We start from the raw sequence: 22052 nt of genomic DNA, 5'->3' as shown, positions 1-22052 counted from the left end.
ATGTTCAATATCATTAGTCATTAGGTAACTGCAAATTATAGCTACAATATGATAATACTTCACACCCACTAGAAGGTCCGTAATAAAAAAGAGAGGTAGCATCAAGTATTGGTGAGAATGTGGGGAAAATGTAGCTCATATATGACTAATGGGAATATAAGAATGGTACCACCAGTATGGGAAATTATTTCAGTTCAGTTCACTCGCTCAGTCGTGTCTGACTCTGCAACCCCATGAACCGCAGCACGCCAGGCCTCCCTGTCCATCACCAACTCCCAGAATTTACCCAAAACTCGTGTTCGTTGAGTCAGTGATGCCATCCAACCATCTCATCCTCTGTTGTCCCCTTCTCCTCCTGCCCTCAATCTTTCCCAGCATCCGGGTCTTTTCAAATGAGTCAGCTCTTCCCATGAGGTGGCCAAAGTATTGGAGTTTCAGCTTCAGCATCAGTCCTTCCAATGAAGGCCCAGGACTGATTTTCTTTAGGATGGACTGGTTGGATCTCCTTGCAGTCCAAGGGACTCTCAAGAGTCTTCTCCAACACCACAGTTCAAAAGCATCAATTCTTCTGCGCTTAGCTTTCTTTATAGTCCAACTCTCACATCCATACATGACCACTGGAAAAACCATAGCCTTGACTAGATGAACCTTTATTGACAAAGTAATGTCTCTGCTTTTTAATATGCTATCTAGGTTGGTCATAACTTTTCTTCCAAGAAGCAAGCATCTTTTAATTTCATGGCTGCAATCACCATCTGCAATGATTTTGGAGCCCCAAAAAATAAGGTCAGCCACTGTTTCCCCATCTATTTGCAATGAAGTGATGGGACCAGATGCCGTGATCTTAGTTTTCTGAATGTTGAGTTTTAAGCCAACTTTTTCACTCTCCTCTTTCACTTTCATCAAGAGTCTTTTTAGTTCTTCTTCACTTTCTGCCATAAGGATGGTGTCATCTGCATATCTGAGGTTATTGATATTTCTCCTGGCAATCTTGATTCAGTTTGTGCTTCTTCCAGCCCAGCATTTCTCATGATGTACTCTACATATAAGTTAAATAAGCAGGGTGACAATATACAGCCCTGATGTACTCCTTTTTCTATTTGGAACCAGTCTGTTGTTCCATGTCCACTTCTAACTGTTGCTTGCTGACCTGCATACAGGTTTCTCAAGAGGCAGGTCAGGTGGTCTGGTATTCCCATCTCTTCCAAAATTTTCCACAGCTTCTGGTGATCCACACAGTCAAAGGCTTTGGAATAGTCAATAAAGCAGAAACAGATGTTTTTCTGGAACTCTCTTGCTTTTTCCATGATCCAGCGGATGTTGGCAATTTGATCTCTGGTTCCTCTGCCTTTTCTAAAACCAGCTTGCATATCTGGAAGTTCATGGTTCATGTATTGCTGAAGCCTGGCTTAGAGAATTTTGGGAAATATTTGGTAATACCTTAAAAAGACAAACACAAATTTGCTGAATTATTTCAGTAGGGCTACCATGAAAATTATTGTTGATGGGAAGTTTAAGCAACAGAAATGTAGTCTCTCATAGTTCTGAAGCCTGGAAGACCAAGATCAAGGTTTGGGCAGGTTTGATTTCTTCCAGTACCTCTCTTCTTGACTCACTGCTTGCTGCATTCTCTCTGTGTCTTCACATGGCCTCTCCCCTATGCACAGGCATGCTCAGTGTTTCTTCCTCATCTAAAAGGACACCAATGTAAGATTAGAACCCCATTCTTATCACCTTGTTTAATCATATTTACTTATCACAAAGCCCTATATCCACATAGCAGAGAAGGCAATGGCACCCCACTCCAGTACTCTTGCCTGGGAAACCCCATGTACGGAGGGGCCTGGTGGGCTGTAGTCCATGGGGTGGCAAAGAGTCAGATACGACTGAGTGACTTCACTTTCGCTTTTCACTTTCATGCATTGGAGAAGGAAATGGCAACCCACTCCAGTGTCCTTGCCTGGAGAATCCCAGGGACTGGAGAGCCTGGTGGGCTGCCGTCTATGGGATCGCACAGAGTTGGATACGACTGAAGTGACTTAGCAGCAGCAGCAGCATATCCACATAGAGTCATTTAGAAACTTGGAGGAACATAATTCAGTTCACAATACCTACTATCGGACACAACTTGGTGACTGAACAACAAGAAACTAGTTCCACTCCTTCTTATCTACCAAAAGAAATTTAAATATATGTTTATGCAAAGACTTGCATGTGAATATTTATAGAAGTGTCACCCATACCAGCCATAAACATGAAACAATTCTAATGTCCATAAATTGGTGAATGAATAAACAACATGTAGTCTATCCATTCGATGGAATAATGCTTAGCAATAAAATAGGAAAAAAGTTCTGATCCTGCCCCAACATAGATGGACTTCAAAAACATTATACTGAGTTAAAGCAACCACTATTTTATAATAACTTAAAATGAATTATAATTTATAAAAATCTTGAATCCCTGTTTCAAGTACATCACTATATGTTGTACACCAAAACTAATAAAATACTGTAAATCAACTATACTTCATTTTTTTTAAAGCAGCCAGATACAGAAGACTACATTTTGTAGGATCATATTTGCATGAAGTATCCAGAAAAGACAGAGCTATGGAGGGAAAAGTCACACTAAGGGTTACCTGAGGCTGGGTGTGGAACTGGGGGTTAAACTGCATAGGCACACAAAGGAACTTTGGGGAATAATAAAAACTTCCAAAACTGGATTGTGGTGATGGTTTCAGAATTCTAGAAATGTACTGAGAACCATCTAATTACATACTTACTATGAGTAAATTTTATATTATGTAAATTATATCTCAATTAAGCTATGGGGGAGAAACTTCCAGAAAGAAATAGTGTAGGAATTCATGGTAGAGTTGGTCATGAACCCTAACACTTTCTCCCTCCTCATATGTCACATTCCTTTTTGGAAATGACATGTTCATTTTACAATGGTTTAGAGTCATTAAAAAATACTTTGAAGTGAGCTATTGATCATGAGACCTTGGTTTTCAGGACAGGTCAAACATAGTCAGAGATGACTTTCTATTATGGAAATGTTTGTTATTTGGAATCATTTTTCAGCACTGGTTTTGATTCAAGATCACAAAACTAGTTTCTTTCAAACTTTAAAAGGATGTTGTTAAACATTAGATCCTCTCCCCACCCCCAAGAGCCAATTAGAAGCAAAATATACTGCACATTTCTCATTCTCATTAAAGATCAAGGCTACAGTAGAAATCATACTACAGGTAAGATGTCAATTAGTTTTAAATTGCATGTTGATGATTGCATTCATTTATGAGTTTTCCTTCCAGATATTTTCCCTCATGGGAAAAACAATAAACAATGGGCTGTTCTTTGTTCTTTGACTGATATTCTCATTTCAATTAGAATTTTTCAAGCAACTGTAGAAATGTTAATGACAGTATGATGCTTTCTCAAAGTCCAAAGTCTTCAAAATCCTTTTGGATCTGGTCCCACTTCCCAAGCCAAAAGTCACTTCCAGCTTTATGCTAGGAACACTTAATTGTAGTTTTTGATTTGTACTGTGCCACATAAATTTCATATAATTTGGATATATCCTTGCATCTAAAGCCAGTTGGTGTCTTGGTCCAAACACTGAGCTGAATTAACTTACCATGAACTATGTGACCCCAAAATTATATCAAACCATAATATCAGTACCCAGTTTATAAAATCAAAGTAAGGCATGCAGCAAGAATGCATTTCTGTGTCAGCTAATGAGCCATTACTTTCTAAAGTCAAAATCTCTTAACAGACAGACATTTTTAATCATTTCATTGTTACATTGCAGGTTTCAAAGTTCAAATTATAATTGCCACAGGACAACCAAAGGAATCAGAACTTTTTTTTTTAATGTCTCTAAAGTGCGTGGAAAAAACTTAGATGCCAAGTAATAGAAAACATTGAAAAGAAAACTAGATATCAAATTGATTACTATAACTGAATTCAGACCTAATTCTAGGTTTAGTTTCAGAATTACTTTTCATCAACTGTCACCTTAAATTATTTCAATCTCTAATCTCAGTTTCTTCATTGGGACAAGGATGTAAGAATACTTACTTTTCAGGATTATTTTGAGGACTGAGAAAGATATCATAGGGAGTTCTTAAACTGAGATGTTTGAACCACCTTCCAACTGATTGTGAAGTCCTTAAAGCTTCAAGAGAACTTTCATATACATAGTCTCCATAGTTTTTAATCAGTTCTCAGAGGAGTTTGTACACTCAAAACTCCCTGAGATGGGATACATAGGTACTTGGTAAATACAAGTTTGATGATAGCTTTTGAAAATATGTTTGTGATATCAATAATCTCTTTCCTTCTCCTTTCTGGAACACATGATTAGATTAAAATTGCACACAGGATAGGAGTCTGTTCTGAAGCCTCTTTTATGCCACTTGTGTAGATGTACTTAACAGACAAGGAGAGACAGTACAACTTGGAGATCAGAAATGTGACCTGAGGACCTCGACATGGCTCCCCAGCTTACTGTGTTTGACCTTGAGCAAGTTGGCTCCAATTTCCTCAGGTGCTCCAGTTTCCTCAGGTGCCCGAATTTCCGCATCTGTAAAGGACAATAAGAATAACCACCTCATAGTTTATTCTGTGGAGAAGGTGATGGCACCCCACTCCAGTACTCTTGCCTGGAAAATTCCATGGACGGAGGAGCCTGGTGGGCTGCAGTCCATGGGGTTGCAAAGAGTCGGATACGACTGAGCGACTTCCCTTTCACTTTTCACTTGCATGCATTGGAGAAGGAAATGGCAACCCACTCCAGTGTCCTTGCCTGGAGAATCCCAGGGACGGGGGAGGCTGGCGGGCTGCCGTCTATGGGGTCGCACAGAGTTGGACACAACTGAAGTGACTTAGCAGCAGCAGCAGCAGTTTATTCTGAGCAAGAATGTGACAAGTGTTCAAGTCAGTTACTATCTCATGGTAAACAAAGAGAACTGAGAAATACGTGATCTGAGCCCTCCCCTCGTGGAACTCAGTGGAATGGAGTCTATTTAAATGTTTTAGCCCACAGGGTCTCCAACCCCACTGTCATTTGCTTTGTTAGCCACTGGTCTTTTGTTATAATTGATGCTGACTAGACGTGGAAACATGATAGTTTCACCTAAAAATATCTTTTTATTTGCATAAAAGATAATGTGCTATCTTCTAAATAAAAAGTCTCTGCTCCTATACCCTTTTATTGGCCACAAACTTTTGTCAGCTCAGTTCAATTGCTCAGTCGTGTCCAACTCTTTGCGACCCCATGGACTATAGCACACCAGGCCTCCCTGTCCATCACCAACTCTTGGAGCTTGCTCAAACTCATGTCCATCAAGTCGGTGATGCCATCCAAACATCTCATCCTCCGTTGTCCCCTTCTCCTCCCACCTTCAATCTTTCCCAGCATCAGGATCTCTTCAAATGAGTCAGTTCTTTGCATCAGATGGCCAAAGTATAGGAGTTTCAGTTTCAGCATCAGTCCTTCCAATGAATATTCAGGACTGATTTCCTTTAGGATGGACTGGTTTTATCTTCTTGCAGTCTTTTGTACAATCTTATTAATCTTTGAGCATGTTAAGAGCTATTAGAATAGTTTTATACACAATCAGCTTTTTAGGTGAAAATAATAACAGTAGTAATTATTATTAACATTTATTTAATGATTACCATGTGTCAGACTTATGCTAGAAAATTTATATCTGTTAATTTGCTTAATTCTTGGGATAGTTCTTTAAGATAGATACTGTTTTCCCCATTTTACAGATGAGGAAACCAAGGTAAATTAGGTTAAGTTACTCTCTCATAGAGCAGGCATTATTTACTAGATCTGAGGTTCATATTCAAGTTGATCTCTTAATTAGTAATTTTGTACTGTTGTTGTTCAATCACTCAGTTGTTTCTGACTCTTTGCGACCCATGGACTGCAACACAACAGGTTTCCCCATCCATTACCATCTCCCAGAGTTTGCTCAAACTCATGTCCATGGAGTCGCTGATGCCATCCAATCATCTCATCCTCTGTTGTCCCCTCCTCTTTCTTTCTATTTTAGGTTTTATAATTTAATTTTATTTTAGGTCTTATAATTTAAGGTATATTTTACAAAGGTTATTCATAGAATACTGCCTTTGAAAATTCTGCCATTTTTTTTTAAATGCCACAGAACAGTTAAAAGTAAGGTAGTAAATTAATTAAAAGTAACTTAGTAAATTCTAGCAAGATGTATTGGGTTCTCCAGAGAAGCAGAATTAATATGTATGTATACAGTAGTCCCCTGCGTATTGGTGAAGGATACTTTCCAAGACCCATAGTGGATACCAGAAACCTCAGATAGTACCAAACCCTGTATATCCTATGTGTTGTGTGTGTTAGTTGCTGAGTTGTGGCTGACTCTTTGCAGCCCCATGCATGGACATAGCCCACCAGGCTCCTCTGTCCATGGGATTCTCCAGGCAAGAATACTGGAGTGGATTGCCATGCCCTCCTCCAGGGGATCTTCCTGACACAGGGATCGAACCTGAGTCTCCCACATTGCAGGTAGATTCTACTGTTTGAGCCACAATGTACACTTTATTGAAGAGCTTGAAAAATAGTGATGGAGTCCAGGTGGGTCAACCTATGAGGTTGGAAATACAAGAGGGAAACACCTGGAAACAGGGCACTTGTGCTGTGACCAGAGCCATCTCCACTCTGATCACCCTGTTCTGCATGGTCAGGAGATAAACACAGCATTGCTTGTATTCATACCATGACCTTTCAAATGTAATTTTATCCTAAAGTTAAGATCCATGGATGCAACAAAACAGCAATAAACCGAAATTGCATTTAAACTATGTTCATTCCGGGAAATTATGAAAGTTAAGAATTAAAAAACTTACCTTGTTTGTACAGCAACTAAAGACCTTCAGATGCACTGGGTTTTACTCTTAAAGATGGGAACAGGGGTTCACTCCTGACTGGTTTGGAACAACGCTCACCAGGGCTACAGGGGAGTCTGAAACACTTGAAGTGAAAGTCACTCAGTTGTGTCCAACTCTTTGCGACCCCATGAACTGTATAAGAAAGACCCCATGGAATTCTCCAGGCAAGAATACTGGAGTGGGTAGCTGTTCCATTATCCAGGGGATCTTCCCAACCCAGGGATCAAACCCAGGTCTCCCGCGTTGCAGGCGGATTTTTTACCAGGTTAGCCACAAAAGAAGCCCAAAATACTGGAGTGGGTAGCCTATCCCTTCTCCAGGGGATCTTCCTGACCCAGGGGGCAAACCCGCATCTCCTGCATTGCAGGCAGATTCTTTACCAGCTGAGCCAGCATGTGCTTTTCTCTATATACATACATCTGATCAATGTTACTTTATTAATTAGACACAGTAAGAGAGTAACAACTAAAAATATAACTAATAATAAAATAGAACAATTATAACGATATACTGTTGTACAAACTCTCCATCTTAACTAACCACTTATCACACATTGTAGCCATAACTTTGCAGTTTGAGATATGACAGCACAACTACCATGAATTTCTTTTCCCTCCATGATCTCACAATAGATTTGTTCCATTCTCAGCATACATCCTTACTAAGTCAAGAACTTTCACCTTTGCACTTAAAGGAACCACTTCTCTTTGGTATATCCTAATTGCCAGCATCACTGCTTTTGTGCTTTGAGACCATTATGAAGTGGATACGGATTACTTAGACACAAGCACTTATATTTAACTTATATGCAGAGAACATCATGAGAAATGCTGGACTGGATGAAGCACAAGCTGGAATCAAGATTGCTGGGAGAAATATCAATAACCTCACATATGTAGATGACATCACCCTTATGGCAGAAAGCAAAGAAGAACTAAAGAGCTTCTTGATGAAAGTGAAAGAGGAGAGTAAAAAAGTTGGCTTAAAACTCAACATTCAGAAAACTAAGATCATGGCATCTGGTCCCATCACTTCATGGGAAATAGATGGGGAAAGAGTGGAAACAGTGTCAGACTTTATTTTTTGGGCTCCAAAATCACTGCAGATGGTGACTGCAGCCATGAAATTAAAGACACTTGCTCCTTGGAAGGAAAGTTATGACCAACCTAGACAGCTTATTAAAAAGCAGAAACATTACTTTGCCAACAAAGGTCCATCTAGTCAAAGCTATGGTTTCCCCAGTAGTCATGTATGGATGTGAGAGTTGGACTATAAAGAAAGCTGAGTGCAGAAGAATTGATGCTTTTAACTGCAGTGTTGGAGAAGACTCTTGAGAGTCCTTTGGACAGCAAGGAGATCCAACCAGTCCATCCTAAAGGAAATCAGTCCTGAATATTCATTGGGAAGACTGATGCTGAAGCTTAAACTCCAATTCTCTGGCCACCTGGAGCAAAGAACTGACTCATTTAAAGAGATTCTGATGCTGGAAAGATTGAAGGCAGGAGGAGAAGGGGATGACGGAGGATGAGATGGTTGGATGGCATCACCGACTCAATGGACATGAGTTTGAGTAAACTCTGCGAGATGATGATGGACAGGGAGGCCTGGCATGCTGCAGCCCACACGGTAGCAAAGAGTTGGACACGAATGAGCGACTGAACTGAACTGAAACACCAGCACTGAGATCCGCTGGCAGGTGATTGATAACTGAGACCGCTACTCAGTGACTAATGAGGGGAAAGTGTTGGACAAAAAGTTGCTTCAAGTCCAGGGCAGGATGGAGTCAGACCTCCTGAAATTTCATCTCACTACTCAGAACGATTTGCAATTTAGAATTTGTGAGTTGTTTATTACTTGAGTTTACCATTTATCATTTTCACAGCAAGGTTGATCATGAGTGAAACCCTTTCCTTCTTCTCTGCATTCCATCCTGCATTCCTCAAGCTGTCTTTGAAAAATCGAGCTGTCTTGAAAGAGCTCAACCCATCTCCAGTTGTAAAGAAACTAGTATTCATGAAACTCATAAGAATATAATTAACCTAAAAATTTCTGGACACAAAAACATAATCATAAGCACAAAATAGAGATTATAGAAGCCAAAACAATTGTAATCAAACTCCTCTATCACAAGGTTTGTCCCACAATACCTTCTCTGCCTTATCAACTATACACAGAGCACTTACTCAGTGGGCTTATTGAAAGAGAAGAGGGGATGTGTCGGGGTGAAATGGGTTCAGTGTAAATAGAAAACCCAACAAACCATAGCTTTACAAAGGAAAGGATTTATTTGGCTCATGCAAAGGGATGCCCAAGGCCAGTTAGTTTCAATGTAATGATGGCATCAAAGATCTTTTTAATCTGCTATCCTTAAACATGAAAGCTTTCAGCCTCAAGCTTGTCTCTTCTCTCTAACATCAGATGAACTATGTAAGCCATGCTTATTCAACTCTGGGAATTTGATTTCTCCCTTTATCTTTCAGATTTCCTTAAAGGCACTCATGGACCAAATATCTCATGTTCAGTCCCAGAACACTCACCTGCTTATCATTATCATAAATGCTGCCACAGTCTTCTGCTGATTCTTCTCTATCAGAAAGTTCTCCATATCTCATGGGTGATGTTCCCCACACTCATGCGGCAAAAATCAGGCACACAGCTCTTTCCTGTTCATTTGCCCTTCTAGAATGGTGGAATGTATATTACATTATGTTGCTCTACTGACTATTATGCTTATTATGTTGAAATTCAATAAATTTTTGCCCACTCCTTTCCTTTCCCATAGGATATGAAGAATAGTTTCCTCTATTCAAGAATAACAGATACTTAATGAAAGGAATGACGAGCAATCCCATCCCCCTTGGGCACAGACTTCACTCTGTGGGAACATGTCAGCCCCAGATTTGGGTCCACTGGTGAGAACAGAGTAAGAGGGAAAACACAGTATTTCCCTCAGCCTCAGAATTAGGCAACTGCTTGCAAGTCAAAAGATACAATTCTTTTTTCAGAAAACAAGCATGTTCTGCCTATGCACTCAGGGGAGTTGTATCAGCTTCAGAGGGAATCAGGAATCTGTCTCTCTGTGCCACCATCATAACTCATTTCTCTTTCTTCATAGAGAATTTCTTGGCCACCATTTAGGGGGATTGAGTAGGAGCTTTCTTCCCAGAAATTCCCAGCTGATTCCTTCCTATATCTCTTTGGTAAGAACATTTTCATATGGTTACCATTAGTTACAAGATAATCTGGGGAAGAGAATATTCAGTAGAAAATTTGTCTTCTATTAATACGAAAAGAGAGGGTAGATGTTGGGTTGTTAACTAGCAACGTCTGCCATGTGACAAACTGGGAAGTGGAGGCTATGCTAGCTTTTATAAACTATTAGCTATTTTCACATATCGATTTCTTTCTTTTTTTTTTTTTTTTTTGCTAAATCCAATTAATAGACTTCAGCTACCACTTAAGTTTTAAAACTGAGATGAAAATCCCATATTTCTTCCATTACTCTCTGATCAGTTCCTTCATACCCCAAACTCCTCCATTCCTCAACACTGGGTGCCTTGCCATCATATCCATGTCTTCAGCTAAAATCCACTGAAAGCCATAGTAGTCAAAGGGTTAAAACCAGAGTTCCTAGAAAATTCACCTGTAGGTGATTAGCTAAAGTAATCTGCACAAGTAAGATATTTCACTGCCTGCCACATAATGTTTCTCCAGTCCCAGCCCCTGTTAAAATAAAATATCTTTAGTGGAAGCCAACTCATTACCCCATAAAATTACTACAGCACATGTGCTTGAAAATGCAAGACAGATATTCTTAACTTGGCATTCCACAGTGAACCACAGAAATGTTCTCCAAGAAATGATTTCATTTTGCTGGTTTTATATTTAAAGTCACATTTTTGGCAGGCAATCCCAAAGACAAAATTTTGAGAGCAGATTGGTCTATGGAATAGAACTCAGACTTTTGGTTGTTCTCCTCATTTGTTTAAATAGCTTACCTGTCCTGGGTACCTGATACAATGTTCTCAGACCCTGGTACCATGCTTTCTAGCTGTAGATCTCTTCTTCCCAGCTTTCCTCTGACCCTCCATAGTCAGTATAGTTGATTAGTTTAGCACACATATGTGGGGTTATAAAATGGTCTGGATCTGAATTGCTACTCTGGCACTTAATAGTAGTATGACTTTGGACAAATTACGTAGCCTCATTTTGCCTCAGTTTTACTCATAAGTATCACAATGACATCTACCTCATAGAGCTGATAGGAGGACTGAATGAGTTAATATATTAAACTTCTTAGAGTAGCACCTAGCATGTAATATTAAAGTAAGCGTGTGCTCAGTAGCTCAGCCGTGTCCGACTCAGTGTGACCCCATGGACTGTAGCCTGCCAGGAACCTCTCTCCATGGAATTTTCCAGGCAACGATACTGGAGTGGGTTGCCATTTCCTTCTCCAGGGGATCTTCCCAATCCAGGGATCAAACTCTCATCTCCTGTGTCTCTTGCATTGCAGGCAGATTCTTTACTGCTGAACCACAGGGGAGAAGCCTAGTAATAGCTCTTATTATTATCATCCTGCTGGGTAACAGGACATGACCCAACTTAGCCAACAAAATGACCCCCGAAGTCAGCCTTTCAAGACCAAAATAAAAGTATTTCATAGAATATCTGTAGGGGACAGATATTGGTAGAATGAGGCTGAGTGATCATGGAAAGTTGCCTGGAATTCAAATTCACCATTTTTCCTCTGGATGCTTGCCTGCTAAGTCGCTTCAGTCATGTCCGACTCTCTACAACCCTGTGGACTGTAGCCCACCAGGTTTCTCTGCTCATGAGATTCTCCAGGCAGGAATACTGGAGTGGACTACCATGTTCCCCTTTAGGGGATCTTCCTGACCCGGGGACTGAACCCATGCCTCTTACACCTTCTGAATTGGCAGGCTGGTTCTTTACCACTAGAGCCACCTGGGATGCTTAGCAATTATAACATTTTAGAGAATAGAAGAACCTCAGAATTTATCTCATACAGTTATTTAATTTTACAAAGGAAAAACAGATAACAGGAGTTAATCCAAATTTACTCCAGTAATTAGTGAAGAGCTGGAATTATAAGCCAAGTGTCCCAAGCTCTGGTGCTCTAATCTTTATTTACTATGTCAAGAAAGTATCTTCATTCCCTTTCAGGTGACAGTGGGAAGAAGAAGGGAAGAGTAACCTGAAATAGGTTATGAATCCCAGAGATATCCGCTTACAGAGAGGCCCATTCCAACTCGGCAATACGGCCACAACATCTTGAAGTCTTAGAAGTCTTTGGGCTTGGATTTCTGTTGCTGTTTATTCAGCTGATTCTCCATTCTTACTGTGAAATGTGAAACTTTTGAAAAAAAAATAGTGTTTGGGCAGCTTGAAATCTTCAATGTAGGCCAAAAAATGTCAGGGTTAGGTTTTCCCTTTTGGAGACCAAATTGACAATCTTTATCTTGTTCCTGTTCCCATGTTTGCTCCAGGTGTACAAATAATGTCCAGCTGCATAATATACATTTGTAAAGTATTTTCATTTCCCAAATTGTCTGTATCATCTCACTTAAGCTTCCCAGCAATGCCTCAGCCTCAGCAGCAGCCCCCCTGCTGTCGACTGATGAGGAAATCAAGGCCTAAAAGGAATTCAGTGACTCTCTTCCAAGATCATATAATGAGCAAAGGGGAAGCCCAATTAAAAAACAACTGAACAGCAACAACAACAGAGCAGATTTTCTGAGTCATTCTCTCTTTCAATTATTGTTACCAAATATTAATGTGTGCTTTCCAGCTGTACCAAGTGAAAAAGCCATTCAAAGCTCTAGCTTTTGAAAATTTTTTACTTTATTAAAGCTTTTGTTCTTTTAGAATAATTTTATATAATTTTAAATGTTACATTCCATTTATAGCTGTTACAAAATCTTGGCTATATTCTCTGTGTTGTACAATAGACCCTTGAGTCTGTCTTACAGCCAGAAGTTTGTACCTCTTACTCTTTCACCGCTATATCATCCCCCTCCATCTCTCCATTGGTAAACCAGTTTGTTCTCCATATCTGTGAGTCTGCTTCATTTTTGTTATATTCAGCAGATTTTATATCTTTTATATTTCACATAGAAGTGCTATCTTTCAGAATTTTTCTTCCTTTATCTGACTTATTTCACTTAATATAATGTCCTCCAAGTGTATTTAACTTGCTACAGATGGTAAAACTCTGTTCTTTTTTAAGGCTGAGTAGTAGTCCATTGTGTGTGTGTGTATGTCTGTGTAGCATATCTTCTATATCCATTCATCTGTTAATGGATAAGGTCCTTGTTTTAGGAAGCTTGTCTTACACCCAGTTCATTTAAGTTCCTTTCTAACACATAGAAAACTGTTATTCATTGCCGCCAAAGAGCTTACAAACTAGTCAAAAAACCAAAATATACTAAGTATGAAGAAATAGGAATATACATAATATAAATTAATATAAAATAACTTGTAAATATGCTAAGTGGTATCAACTTATGACCAAATCATCAGAATGGTAGAAATAACTGAAAAAGACTCCTTGGAGAAGGTCAACATCACTATTTCCCTTCTCTGCCCTGGTCACCACACAAACTAGCCTTGTCACACCAGACCACTTTTATATCTTAGTACTGCTGCTGCTGCTGCTAAGTCATTTCAGTCATGTCCAACTCTTTGCGACCCTATGGACTGTAACCCCCAGGCTCCTCTGTCCATGGGAGTCTCCAAGCAATAATACTGGAGTGGGTTGCCACTTCCTCTTCCAGGGGATCTCCTCAACCCAGGGATCAAACCCGGGTCTGCATTGCAGGCAGATTCTTTACCATTGAGCCACTGGGGAGCCCCTTCTTAGTATACCCCATGCAATTTTATCCTGCCAGGCTACTATTCCTGTTCCTTATACTCCTTCCCCACAATTTCTTTATAAATAATTGATTTACTTTTCATTATATTCATTCTTCAAGGGCTATTTCAAAAGTTCTCAAGACTGATAAAAATTGCTACTGTTTAGGAACTCTCTTCTAGTAATTAGGGCCTTCTGACTATGTAAGAGAAAATAGGGAATAAAACAAAAATCTCAGTTTATAATAACTCAGAAAAACTTTCATCCCCATAAAGTAAAGAGATTTTGTAAGAGAGAATGATACAATGTCTTAGGTTCAGTCACTAATTCATCAAAATTTTATAGGATCACCGATTATTCTATTTTTCTGAATAAAGATAGATCATTCAATAATACAAGAGCCATCCTCTTGTGAAACTTTAATTTTGGGGGAAAGATAGACAATAAGTATTATTATATTTATATGTATTTGTGCTCAGTTGGCTCAGCCGTGTCCAACTCTTTGTGGCCCCATGTACTGTAGCCAGCCAAGTTTCTCTGTCGATGGAATTTTCTAGGCAAGAATACTAGAGCAGTTTGCCATTTCCTACTCCAGGGATCTTCCTGATCCAGGGATCAAATCCACATATCCTGCATCTCCTGCATTGGCATGTGGATTCTTCACCACTGTGCCACATGGGAAGTCATGTAGTTACACATATATGTTATATACAACAACAAAAATGACGGGGCACTGGGGAGCAGCATCCTTGTTAGTGTTATAAATGCCCATAAAGTAGGGATACAGGCAGAGAAGCTGTGGTTTTAAAGAATTAATTAAAAACAAATGAAAAAGGAAAGAGAGAAAATCAATATCCAAAAGTCCAAATTTCTGAGGATACAAACAATTCTGTAAGGTAGTTCTAATGAGGTGGATGAAACTGGAGCCTATCATACAGAGTGAAGTAAGCCAGAAAGAAAAACACCAATACAGTATACTAACACATATATATGGAATTTAGAAAGATGGTAATGATAACCCTGTATGCGAGACAGCAAAAGAGACACAGATGTATAGAACAGTCTTTTGGACTCTGTGGGGTGGGGGAATGATTTGGGAGAATGGCATTGAAACATGTATAATATCATATAAGAAACGAATTGCCAGTCCAGGTTCTATGCAGGATACAGGATGCTTGGGGCTGGTGCACTGAGATGACCCAGAGGGATGGTACGGGGAGGGTGGTGAGAGCGGGGTTCAGGATGGGGAGCACGTGTACACCCGTGGCAGATTCATGTTGATGTATGGCAAAACCAATACAATATTGTAAAGTAATTAGCCTCCAATTAAAATAAATAAATTTAAATTAAAAAAAATACCTAGACCTGAGTGGAGAAAGAGAAAGAGCTTATCTTCACAGTTTAATAAGCATGAAGCTGCCTCTAAATCCTTCAGCTTAGTTCAGTTCAGTTGCTCAGTCGTGTCCGAATCTTTGAGACCCCATGAATCACAGCACCCCAGGCCTCCCTGACCATCACCAACTCCCGGAGTTCACTCAAACTCCTGTCCATCGAGTCGGTAATGCCATCCAGCCATCTCATCCTCTGTCGTCCCCTTCTCCTCCTGCCCCCAATCCCTCCCAGAATCAGAGTCTTTTCCACTGAGTCAACTCTTCACATGAAGTGGCCAAACTACGGGAGTTTCAGCTTCAGCATCTCCTTCAAATGAATGCCCAAGACTGATCTCCTTTAGGATGGACTGGTTGGTTCTCCTTGCAGTCCAAGGGACTCTCAAGAGTTTTCTCCAACACCACAGTTCAAAAGCATCAATTCTTCAATACTCAGCTTTCTTCACAGTCCAACTCTCACATCCATACATGATCACTGGAAAAACCATGGCCTTGACTAGACAGACCTTTGTTGGCAAAGTAATATCTCTGCTTTTCAATATACTACCTAGGTTGGTCATAACTTTCCTTCCAAGGAGTAAGCGTCTTTTAATTTCATGGCCACAGTCACCATCTGCAGTGATTTTGGAGCCCCCAAAACAAAGTCTGACACTGTTTCCACTGTTTCTCCATCTATTTCCCATGAAGTGATGGGACCAGATGCCATAATCTTAGTTTTCTGAATGTTGAGTTTTAAGCCAACTTTTTCACTCTCTTTTTTCACTTTCATCAAGAGGCTTTTTAGTTCCTCTTCACTTTCTGTCATAAGGGTGGTGGATCTGCATATCTAAGGTTATTGATATTTCTCCCAGCAATCTTGACTCCAGCTTGTGCTTTTTCCAGTCCAGCATTTCTCATGATATATTCTGCATATAAGTTAAATAAGCAGGGTGACAATATACAGCCTTGATGTACTCCTTTTCCTATTTGGAACCAGTGTGTTGTTCCATGTCCAGTTCTAATTGTTGCTTCCTGACCTGCATATAGGTTTCTCAAGAGACAGGTCAGGTTGTCTGGTATTCCCATCTCTTTCAGAATTTTCCATAGTTTATTGCAATCCACACAGTCAAAGGCTTTGGCATAGTCAATAAAACAGAAATAGATGTTTTTCTGGAACTCTCTTGCTTTTTCCATGATACAGCAGATGTTGGCAATTTGATCTCTGGTTCCTTTGCCTTTTCTAAAACCAGCTTGAACATCTGGAAGTTCATGGTTCACGTATTGCTGAAGCCTGGCTTGGAGAATTTTGAGCATTACTTTACTAGCGTGTGAGATGAGTGCAATTGTGTGGTAGTTTGAGCATTCTTTGGCATTGCCTTTCTTTGGGATTGGAATGAAAACTGACATTTTCCAGTCTTGTAGCCACTGCTGAGTTTTCCAAATTTGCTGGCATATTGAGTGCAGCACTTTCACAGCATTATCTTTCAGGATTTGAAATAGCTCCACTGGAATTCCATCACCTTCACTAGCTTTGTTCATTTGAGGCTTTCTAAGGCCCACTTGACTTCACATTCCAGGATGTCTGGCTCTAGGTGAGTGATCACACCATCGTGATTATCTTGGTCATGAAGCTCTCTTTTGTACAGTTCTTCTGTGTATTCTTGCCACCTTTTCTTAATATCTTCTGCTTCTGTTAGGTCCATACCATTTCTGTCCTTTATCGAGCCCATCTTTGCATGAAATGTTCCCTTGGTATCTCTAATTGTCTTGAAGAGATCTCTAGTCTTTCCCATTCTGTTGTTTTCCTCTATTTCTTTGCATTGATCACTGAGGAAGGCTTTCTTATCTCTCCTTGCTATTCTTTAGAACTCTGCATTCAGATGCTTATATCTTTCCTTTTCTCCTTTGCTTTTCACTTCTCTTCTTTTCACAGCTATGCCCTACCTTATATCATCATTTAACGCTTACTTGTACTTATTCTTTTTCTCACCTAATATTTCAAGCCTATCTCCCCCAAGATTGTGAGTTCTTGGTGGAGTAAGACAACTTCTAAATCTCTTTTGTATTCCCTCATCACCTGACACCTCTATCAATATAAAGAAGCTCAGTACATGCTTGATAATTCAATGGTTCCTTAATGTAGAGCACATAGAAATGCTGAGATTTCATTTTTAAGTATTTATATCTTATAAAATACATACTATGTGAGCTCATTCCAGCAACCTGTGACAAAATTTTACATAAAGGAAGGAGTCTCTTCTGGTTTTTGAATAACTGAAATTTGCTACTTATCTTAGAAGTCTGACTGCTGTCTGAGTTTCTGAACCAATCTTCATTCATTACATTAGAGCAACTGCTATAAATTGCAAACATCTGTTTAAAAAAAGAATACCCTCTTTCACATTTTTTCAAATATTAGCTTCTTTAAAAAGTCAGTCCCTGGTACCCAAAATTTGATTTTACTGTCCTTCCTATTTGTTCCTTGAGCAACCTGGTTTAGATGACTCAGTTTAAATAGCTCAACCTTAGTCTGGTAAATAGGCGATATATGTTAGGTTAAATAGCAAAAGAATTGTGATGTCCAACATTCTCCCTAACTGCAAGCTCTTACTAGGAAGTTAATCGATAAAATAATGCTTGCTATATATCTTTAATACAATAAAGAGATATGTATGTTGTAGACATTTGTAAAGTAGCATACATTAGGCTGAGAGCATTTGTACATATTATTTCATTTCATTTCACCCTCAAGAACATTCCTTCCAAATCCAGTGATCTTTTCTACATTCTTCAAGACGCCCATTTCAAGCTCAAGACAATGAAAACTGAAACCCAAAATTATGTTTGTGAAGGGTTCTGGAAAAAATATAAACTACTAACTTATGTTTGTATACTCTACTCATTGAGTCTAAGAATTCCTTGAGAACAAGGGTGGGGAGGTGGGCAATTTATTTAGGGTAGTCTCTTTAGCCTCCTACCTTCATGGTCAGAACATGTTGTGTCCCCAATAAAAGACAAGTTTGAATTTAAGGAAGGAGGATCATTCCTTTAGGAAGATTTTCAACAACAAGGCTACATATATAAGAAAAGGTAGTTTATTTTCCAGCTAAATAAAAACTTTGCTTGCTCTAGTATTTCTCTCCTTCAACTCTTTGTTTAACCAATATTTATCAAAAATATAGCCCATTAATTAAAATCAGGTTCTCTTGCAGACTCTAATATTTTACTTTCTCTTTTTTTATTCATCAGTAGCTTTAAAGTCAGCTGTATTTTTGTATTCAAAGTGGAATATATTACCGTGTTTATCTTACTATTTGTTGGACATTTTAACAAGCAAACTTGATTCATTATCAAGCTTTTAACAGAAAATGTTCTTGCAGCTGCTGGGTGATCTTGGGAGAATCAGGACTAGCTTGCACAATTAATTTCTGAAGCTTTATACCTGTCAAAGAGAAATAGCAAATGACTTAATGTCTGGAAGAATGTCAGTGTCCAGACTATCATTATCTGCCAGTAAGCAACCTTTGTCTCTCTTTTGTTCCAAATGAGGTAAAAATAAAAGATTCTGAATCTGTTTCTACATGTTCCACTTTTCAGTGATAAAAAATTACTAAATTATTGAAGTCTCAGTTGATTCTATAATGGATATATTTTAAATTGTGTATTCACTTTTATTTAAAATATCATTGTACCCTTACAAATTTAATGTACTTTTAAAAGTCCTCGGAAATGCAGGTTTAGATTTTTTTTGTGTCATTATTGAGTTATTTGATATTTAATAAGGTAGAATGAAAAGATTTTTATCCATTTTAAGCAAATGAAGATATAAAAGCTGTTGCCATTTTCCCTGATCCATTATGTAATTGTCATTATACAATGAGAAACAAATTCATCACCAAACATCTTATTTAAACATCCACAGTCAGTTCACAAGCAAACAGAAATGAATTCATGAGTCATATGGAACTGCCGGTTTGGAATCCATCTCCAGAATTCCTTCCGAAATTTGTGAAATCATTCTGGGAAAATCATTTGTGACCTGAACAATGAAAATGGTATGCTGTTGTTAGTTTGGTTTTTCCCTTGGAACGATATCCTTAGCTTCCCGAGGAGTCTAAAAGCAGCTAAAGTAACATCAATCCAGGTTGAGTTCTTTACCCCTAAAGCCAGCCCAAAGGCCGGGACTGAACTGTTCAATTATTTCCTTACAAAGAGTTCTCTAATTAAAGTGGCCATTTGTGTATTTCCTTCAAATTTTAAAAATTTCTTTAAATAAAGCTGCCCAGAATTGTTTTCATTGTTGCTGTCAGACTTTATATCTGGCAAGTTGTATTCTCTGCTTCCCTTCAAACATCTCTGTCTCACTACAGTGATCTACTTGCTACCTTTCAGGCCCTCAAGGTGGACACGCACATGTACCACGAGAGCCTGAATAGGTATCAACAGACAAGGAAGTCAAGGCTGTATCAACCCCTCCACCAGAGAATCATGAGTTTAAGGACCTTTGAAAGTGTGAATCACTCAGTCATGTCTGCTTTTTTTGCAATCCCAAGGGCTGTGGCCCATCAGTTCATGGAATTCTCCAGGCAAGAATACTGGAGTGGGTTGCTATGCCCTTCTCCAGGGGATCTTCCTGAGCCAGGGATCGAACCCGAGTCTCCTGTATAGCAGGCAGATTCTTTACCAATGAGAGCCACCAGAGAAGCCCTGAAGGGCCTTTAAGGACCACCCAGCCCAAGTTTTTGTTGTACAGATGGAAAACTCTGAGAGGCCCAGGTTGATTCAAGCACTTCTGCAAGATCAAGAGTCAATTAGGCAGAAACGATGTTTTCTAAGCCCCGAGATCTGTTGTTTCTAGATCGGTTTGCCCCCAGACCTTTTCCTTGCCATTCCCCTGTTCTGCTGTGAAGGGCTGGCCTCTCCCAGGTTCCATTATCATCTGACTTCGAAGAGTTTAAGCCACTGAGAGGCAGACTGGTTGGAAGACTGGAGGACTGGAGAAAGGCAGAAGCAAAGAGAGTCTTAACAATATCCATGAATGACAAGACCATAACATTTTATCTTCCATCCATGAACATGATGGTAAAATCAAGATCTGATTTTTACCTCAGAGAAGCAAAACTTCATGTAATAGTTCATCTAAATGAGTAAAGCAGGCCCAGTAGGCACCACAGACAGTACTCAGCCCACCTAAGGGAGACAGGCTACTGCACAGCTCTAACTACTGTTATGTAACAAAGCTGCCTTATGCTGCCAACAGCTCTGTGTTTCTTGTTTCTTAACTCAAATAAGATATCCAGAACTGTAGGTGAAATTTTCTTACATCTGAACGATAGAAAACATTTCATTATTTCTTGTTCATATTCTGTAAGCCAAACACAACAAAACTGTGGGAAGAACAGGGCAAACAGTTTTCAGTCCACATCTTAAGCACAACAGCTCACCTGAGGAGGAACTGTGCATTTAAAGTTTTCACAGGGACTTCCCTGGCAGTCCAGTGGTTAAGACTTTGCCTTCGAATGCAGGGCAGGATGTGGGTTCAATCCCTGTCAGGGAGTTAAGATCCCACATGCTTTGTGGCCAAAAAACCAGAACATAAACAGCAAGAGTATTGTAACAAATTCAGTGAAGACTTTAAAAATGGTCCACATCAAAATAAAATAAAAGGATAAAATCTTCACAATGAAGTGCAAGGTTAAAACAACTCTGGGTAGTTCCCTTCCTCCCCTGCCCCCTCTTTGAATGCTTGTTATTTCCTATCATCATTGTATCTTGCTAAATCATCTCAGCACAGGTCCTTAAATAATTCTACTGCACCAGGTATGTTTAATCACTGATCAAGCACGAACCTGCAGAGCTTGTGGGAGTTAAAGGGGCAGCATTTGATAAAGAACATGAAGCCGAGTGGCCAAAGAGTAAACAAATCCTGCTGTAACTACATGGCATACCTTTGGTTATTATCTGCAAATAAACCTGGTAATGAGGTTTGGGGTTCCTCTTGGTTGCATGTTGATGATAAATTCTCCGAGGAACTGACTCCAACCCATTAAGCAAGCTTGCTCCTGCCACCATGGCTGTTAATTTGACAGGACACTGTCACATTAAGTAGAACAAACATGTTTTCGCCCAGTCGGCCATCCAGAACCGACATGGCTGTTACTCTAACAACTGGATACTGATTGGAATCACTCACCCCTCCCGACCCTCCACCAGGAGGAGGAGACTAAGCTCAGAATGATTGAGGATTTGCTTCTTGGGCACATATGGGTAACAGGGTAAGGACAGCCACACATTTTAAGCCCTTTAGTTCCCTGTCATGTCCATCCTTCAGACGTTGTGTGTTTCTCATTTTCATCAGTGGGGCAATAGATTCTGAATAAATCAGTATGTTTATTAATTTTATGGATCTACTCATCCATCTTGGAGTGCTGTTGTTTTTAGCATTTACAGCTTTATAAATGCAAAACAGCAGAGGACACAAAAAAGGATTATGTATATATATATATCCTAAAAGAGACTCGGAAAAATTCCTTGAATTTTAAAAAGGAGGAGGGAGGAGGGACTCTTTTTTAAATCTGTGTACCAGGAGACATCTCCTTAGTTTTCAAATGACCAACCCATTTGCCAGATACACTTCTTTCTCTTATTGAAATTTACAGTATTATGCTAATTTCAGGTGTACAACATGGTGATTTGTTTTTTTTTTTTTTTTCGGATTATATCCCATTACAACTTATTACAAGATATTGGGTAGAATTCCCAATGCTATATAGTAAATCCTTGTTGCTTATCTATTTTACATAGTTTATGGGATTAACTTTATCATATATGCTCTTAAAGTCTTCCATAAATCAGACTCACAGAAGCCAGATC

General features: G+C 39.3%; 1 long non-coding RNA gene across 1 annotated transcript; it reads right to left on the bottom strand.

The window, feature by feature from the left end:
* Positions 1 to 18844: 18844 nt before the first annotated feature.
* On the bottom strand, positions 18845 to 20926 carry LOC129653817 (uncharacterized). The gene is made up of 3 exons (XR_008715220.1): positions 20624 to 20926; positions 20056 to 20173; positions 18845 to 19218 (listed from the first exon to the last, which is right to left on the bottom strand). It is a non-coding gene; the product is annotated as an uncharacterized LOC129653817 (long non-coding RNA).
* Positions 20927 to 22052: the final 1126 nt, after the last annotated feature.

This window comes from Bubalus kerabau, chromosome 5, assembly GCF_029407905.1.
Source record: "Bubalus kerabau isolate K-KA32 ecotype Philippines breed swamp buffalo chromosome 5, PCC_UOA_SB_1v2, whole genome shotgun sequence".
In the NCBI taxonomy this organism is placed as follows: Eukaryota; Metazoa; Chordata; class Mammalia; order Artiodactyla; family Bovidae; genus Bubalus; species Bubalus kerabau.
The sequence above is the reverse complement of the archived record's forward strand: the minus strand, read 5'-3'. Positions and strand labels throughout refer to the sequence as shown.